Genomic DNA, 5,875 nt, shown 5'->3' on the forward strand with positions numbered 1-5,875 from the left:
CTCTTGCTGGAAATAGGCACAAGGAGGAGATTTTTATGTGCTAATTGATATTTTATTTCTTCCTCCAGTTCCTGCTTACATTCTTGTACATTGTTTTGTGAACTTTTATCTTGTTGTATGCTTATGAAACATGGACTTTTCTGTATGTATATTTTTAATTTATACAACTTTAAAGTCATTTTATCTTCTGTCAATGAATACACAGCTATAAGTGCATGCTGTGTTCATACTGTATCGAGGCTCACAGTGTCCCATGAACCAACAGACTCTCAAGTGTGTGGAGGGATTCCACACAGCAGCTGTTTCCTGTGGTTAAGATGACTCAGGACCGGGGATGTTTTTGTAAAGAGTTTGGGAGGTGGAGTCTGGTGGTTATTGCTCATTGTTTTCCTCCAGGCTGTGTCAGATCCCGTATCCAAAGTATATAACAGATCCTAGTAGGGAAATGAGACAGTGAGAAGGGAAATTAGGTGCTCTACTCACTTACAAATGCCCAGTTGTTCTTTAGTCACTAAGTCATAAAAGGCCTCCTATTATGGCATCTGACGCAGTTTGGGGATGAAGTAAAAGGAAGTGGTTCAGTCACCCAAGAGGCCTCTTTAGCCCAGAAGGCAACTTACCAATGGCATTCCAGACTCCACATTGGGCCCATGTTGCAGGGGTTAACTGCATCATCAAGTAAACATTCACAAAGATGCTCACCAGTGGGAGGACAGGCAGAGCAGGGGCCTGTGGGCAGAGTCAGTTCATCCCTGAGCACAGCCCAGACATCTGAAAGGGAGACCCTACCCCACGTAGGCAAGAACACTAGTCCTCAGCCCATGTGTTAAGTCCCTACTGAGACTGGATTTTTTTTTTTAATTTTATTTTATTTTTAAACTTTACGTAATTGAATTAGTTTTGCCAAATATCAAAATGAATCCACCACCGGTATACATGTGTTCCCCATCCTGAACCCTCCTCCCTCCTCCCTCCCCATACCATCCCTCTGGGTCGTCCCAGTGCTCTAGCCCCAAGCATCCAGTATCGTGCATCAAACCTGGACTGGCATCTCGTTTCATACATGATATTTTACATGTTTCAATGCCATTCTCCCAAATCTTCCCACCCTCTCCCTCTCCCATAGAGTCCATAAGACTGTTCTATACATCAGTGTCTCTTTTGCTATCTTGTACACAGGGTTATTGTTACCATCTTTCTAAATTCCATATATATGCGTTAGTATACTGTATTAGTATTTTTCCTTCTGACTTACTTCACTCTGTATAATAGGCTCCAGTTTCATCCACCTCATTAGAACTGATTCAAATGAATTCTTTTTAATGGCTGAGTAATACTCCATTGTGTATATGTACCATAGCTTTCTTATCCATTCATCTGCTGATGGACATCTAGGTTGCTTCCATGAGACTGGATTTTTAAACACTGAGTGTGGATCAGGGACAAGTCCACTGGTTGTAGCAGCTCCCCTCAATTCCTTGTCCATTGAAGGATTTTAGACCTTAAAGCATGTGACTTTATTCACTCAGGTGGATATTTTCAGCACGTAAGATCACCTACCTTGAAGTGAAGAGGAGAGGGGCTCTGGCGCTGCCTCCAGATGATGACTGTGACCCCAGTGATGAGCAGCAGCAGCAGCACAGCCACTGTTGTGAGCACGGGGTCTCAGGAGAACAACTAACTGGGCCACTGGGCCAGGATCAGGCTCAGGATGATCAGCAGGAGAACTGCAAGGGTCAAGATGGAGGAGAACGGCCTGGACCCAGAAGACAAAGATGTCAGGACCTTGGGCCACACCCCTCCCCAGGCTCCCCACATCAGGAATGGCTATCATATTTCCAAGATTCCTCCTCAGCTGACAAAGACACAGAATTCCACCCTATCCTGTCAGTTTTAGAATGCAACCAAAGAGAAATCCCACTGCTCACAGAGCAGGAAGGTACATCCCTAGACAATCTGGCCAGATTTCCAGGTGGGGGTGGTGCTGGTAGGGAACCACAGAGTCTTTAGGATGTTTGAGGTTCCTGTTTCAGGTACAGAGTTCAGAGGATATTCTTCAACTTTAGTCACCATCTCAACTTCCTCCTCTGTTTTCTCATTCAGGTCTAGCTGGTACCTGGATAGAGGTATTAAGGCAATAATAACAACAGTCCCTACTAATCCAACATCAGACAGTTTATTTGTCTCTTTCCTGCCTTACGAAGGACAGGACATATAGAAGGCAGCATGAAACCAGAAGGGGATTACCTCTCTATCCACCCCCAGGGGTCCAAGACCCCCAGCCAAGGTATAGGGGACTCTTACCTGAGAACAAGCACAGAAAAAGTCGCAAGGGTGTAAGCAAGCATGATCCCAGTTAACATGAGTTCCACAATATGACCAAGGTCCAAGAGTAACACCTTGATGGCTAGAATGAGGACAGGAGCAAGGTAGAGAAGGGGGTGAGAAACCACTAGAAAAATCCAAGTTAAGTAAATTGGTTGGAGAAAGAGTGGGTTTTGTTTACTCACCTACAAGACTTCCAGAAGACATGATGGCCATGACGGGGGTGCCTGTGCAGGCATGGATCTGGGCAAGGCCCCGGAAAAGGAGCCCATCCTTAGCCATTGCGCAGGTGAACCGAGACATGAAAAATATGCTAAACAGAAGGCTGGGAAAGAAAATAGAAACACGTGTGGGGACGTGGAGAAGAGGGATAGACTAGGGCATCTCCTCTCTTGTCTTCATGGGGTAAGGTGTCTTCTCGCTTGTCTGTCAATCTCAAGGGCTGGAACACCTGAAAACCAGACAGTAGACAGGGAGAAAACCATGGCACTGACCTGTATAAAAAAGAACACAGGAAAAGAACAGCCATGATGTAGCTGGCAGGAGCCCACCCGATTTGGAGAAAGGTCTGCGGTAAAGGATTGTAATGATGAATCTGGTAGTAGGGCACCATGAGGCTAAGTGCTGCTGAGACTCCAAAATATGTCAAAAAGCCGACAGAGATGGAGATCATCATGCTCAAGGGGATGGAATGCTGAGGATTTCGGGTTTCTCTCCCTGCATGGTGAGTAGAAGTCTTGGGTGAGGAAAACACACTGGTATGAAAGGAAAAAAAAAAAAAAAAAATCCCCTTTCCTCTTGCATCTTCCAAAGCAGGCTAACCATCTACCAACCCCTGTGCCAAAGGGCAGTTGAAATTGTGCCCAAGCCCCAGATGGGACACATAATGACCATGTTACCTGTAGCAACCACGGCTTTAAGAGCAAAACATGGGTAGAAACATAAAGCTGCTCCTCGGAGAATCCCATTAAAGCCCAAGGGCACAAACCCTCCACCACCGAGAGGGCCCAAGCTATGAGAGAAGGAATGAGAAAGAACATGGATGGGATGTGCTCAGCTGTCTCTACTGGATTCCTCCCTTCATACCACAAGTCCTGGGCTCCAGCACCCCCATCATCTGATCATGTGGCTTCACCAGCCCAGATCTCTCTAGTCCCTACCGTATTCCCAGCTCAGCACTGCCCCCTCCCCCACTTCACAAGCATTACTCTGGCCAAGGGTCATAGCGTCCTAACCTATAGATGTCACTGGATCCGGATGTGTTCAGTCTATAGTCCTGTTCTGTGAGCTGCCAGTTGTGCAGGTCTCCCTTAATAAAGCCAGAGATGATCGTGAAGATTGGAACAAAAAATTTGACGCCTGTGAACACTTTGATAATCAGGGGTGACATATGAGGTCCCAGAAGTGTTACTCCTATGGGAAAAAAAGGAATATGAAACACTAAAAAAATAAAATAAAAACTATATATAGAGAAAGTAGACAATGGTTGCTAGAGGTGGATAATTGGCAGACTGCGGTGAGGTGGTGGACGGATAGTGACTGCTCAGTGGGTACAGGAAGCAGTCTTTCCTTTGAGGAGATGAACATGTTTGGAAGTAGATGGAGGCGATGGTTGCACAACATGGTGAATGTACTAAGAGCCACTGAATTGTACACTTTCAGATGGTTGATTTTTTATCTCACAATACATGTCTATGAAATCATCAGGTTGTATACCTTAAACTTATACAGTGCTGGATGTCATATAGATCTGAATAAAGCTGGGAGAGAATAATAAAATTTTTAATTTTATGCTATGAGAATTTCCTTTAAATTGAAAAAAAAATTACTTTTGGTCTCAATGCAGAGGAAGAAACTTGTTGGTCTAAGTAAAAGATTCTGAGCAGGGGTGATTTTGTTCCCCAAGCAGTTGGCTCTGTCTGGAGACTTTCTGATTGTCACAGCTTTTTCGGGGGATGGGTGTCACTGGTATCTAGTGAGTAAAGGCCAGGGATGCTACTGAACACCTGAAAATGGTTTCTTAAAAACCGTATAATGCACAGGACAGCCCCCCCACACCAAGAATGATCCAGCCCAAATTGTTAATGGTGCCAAGGATAAAAAAAACAGTTATGTTCTCCCCTCCTGGCACCTTTGTTTCCAGTCCTAACCCCCCTTATTCTGCCACCCAAGCCTTTCCCTCCCCAGCTCCTGCTCCACATCCCACTCTTCTCATACTGTCTCTGTCCCCTTCTCACCAATCATCACCAGCAACAGGGCCAGAGCGACAAAGTCTGGGAACGTGGCCAGGAAAGAGGGCATATACGGAGAGAAAGTCTCCTCTAATGCCTGAGAGATGTGGTTTCTAATTAGACTGTCAAAGGTGATGCTCCACACTTTGGACAAACTGGCAGTGGCTGCAGAGGCAGAAGGAATACTCACTAACAAGCATAAATTGATTCTTGACTATGTGTCATGGGATGTATTAAAAAAAAGAAAGACAAAATACCTAATCTCAAAGAGCTTCTCTTGGAGTGGGAAGAGCAGACCCAGATAACTCACAAAATAGGTCACTATTTGATATAATTAGGAGATCAATGTTATGCAAGAAAAGAACACAGGAAAGTGGGACCAGGGAGGCTGGGAGATGAGGGTGGAAATTTTATATCTAGTGGTAAAGGAAAATCCCACGAAGACAACAGCTGAGCAGAGGCTTCAATATGGTGAAGGGATGAGCCTGTGGGACATGCAACCCACTCCCTACAGTTTCCTGTCCTTTGAATTCTTGGTATATCATTTAAGGAAAACAGGATAGAGCTGAGTAGAATGAAGTGGAATTTTCCTGCCACTATTATCCACCTCACCCACGAGGTAGATAACAAAGTGCTTGTGAATGAGAGAAGACCCCAATCCTCCTCTCTCCTAGTTTCCTGATCTTAAGTCCCAGGCCTTCCTCCCCATGCCCCTCCGCCCCATCACCTCACCAATGAGTAAGGTCAGGATGAGGTTCCAGCCAGTGATGAATGCGCGCAGTTGTCCCATGGTGACAAGCTGTAGAGATACACAGAACCGGAGCATGGTACCCTGGCCCATAACTCAGCGTAGCAGAGAGCACACATCACACAAGGCAGGGCGGCCACCAAGAAGGAGATGGCAATCGCTGGTCCAGTTATGTATTTGGTCACTATACCAGCCACGATGTATATGCCAGCTCCCAGGGTGTTGGCCACACCCAAGATCACCATCTGCAGGGTGTTCAAATGAGCCACAGGACTCTCAGTCTCCTCTCTGGGCTCCAGCCGCTGCCTGCGGACCAGCTTCTGACCAAGTTGGTGAACATACTGACGCAGCATCCTAGATGGAGTTGAGGAGGCTACGATCTGCTGAGAATGCAAGACACAAGGTCATTAAGCATGTCCATCCTAAACAACAGGTCCTACTGTGTAGCCCAGGAAACTCTTTTCGATATCCTGTGATAAAGCATAATGGAAAAGAATATGAAAAAGAATGTATATATATGTATCACTGAATCACTTTGCTGTACGGTATAAATTAATACAACACTGTAAAC

The 5,875-nt window shown here is 45.5% G+C and overlaps 1 pseudogene; it reads right to left on the bottom strand.

The window, feature by feature from the left end:
- Positions 1-203: 203 nt before the first annotated feature.
- LOC147354544 (cationic amino acid transporter 3-like) lies at positions 204-5,669 on the bottom strand (annotated as a pseudogene).
- Positions 5,670-5,875: the final 206 nt, after the last annotated feature.

Source organism: Bos grunniens, chromosome 18 (genome assembly GCF_055505025.1).
Source record: "Bos grunniens cultivar Pamir isolate PY7600 chromosome 18, Bosgru_T2T1.0, whole genome shotgun sequence".
Taxonomy (NCBI): Eukaryota; Metazoa; Chordata; class Mammalia; order Artiodactyla; family Bovidae; genus Bos; species Bos grunniens.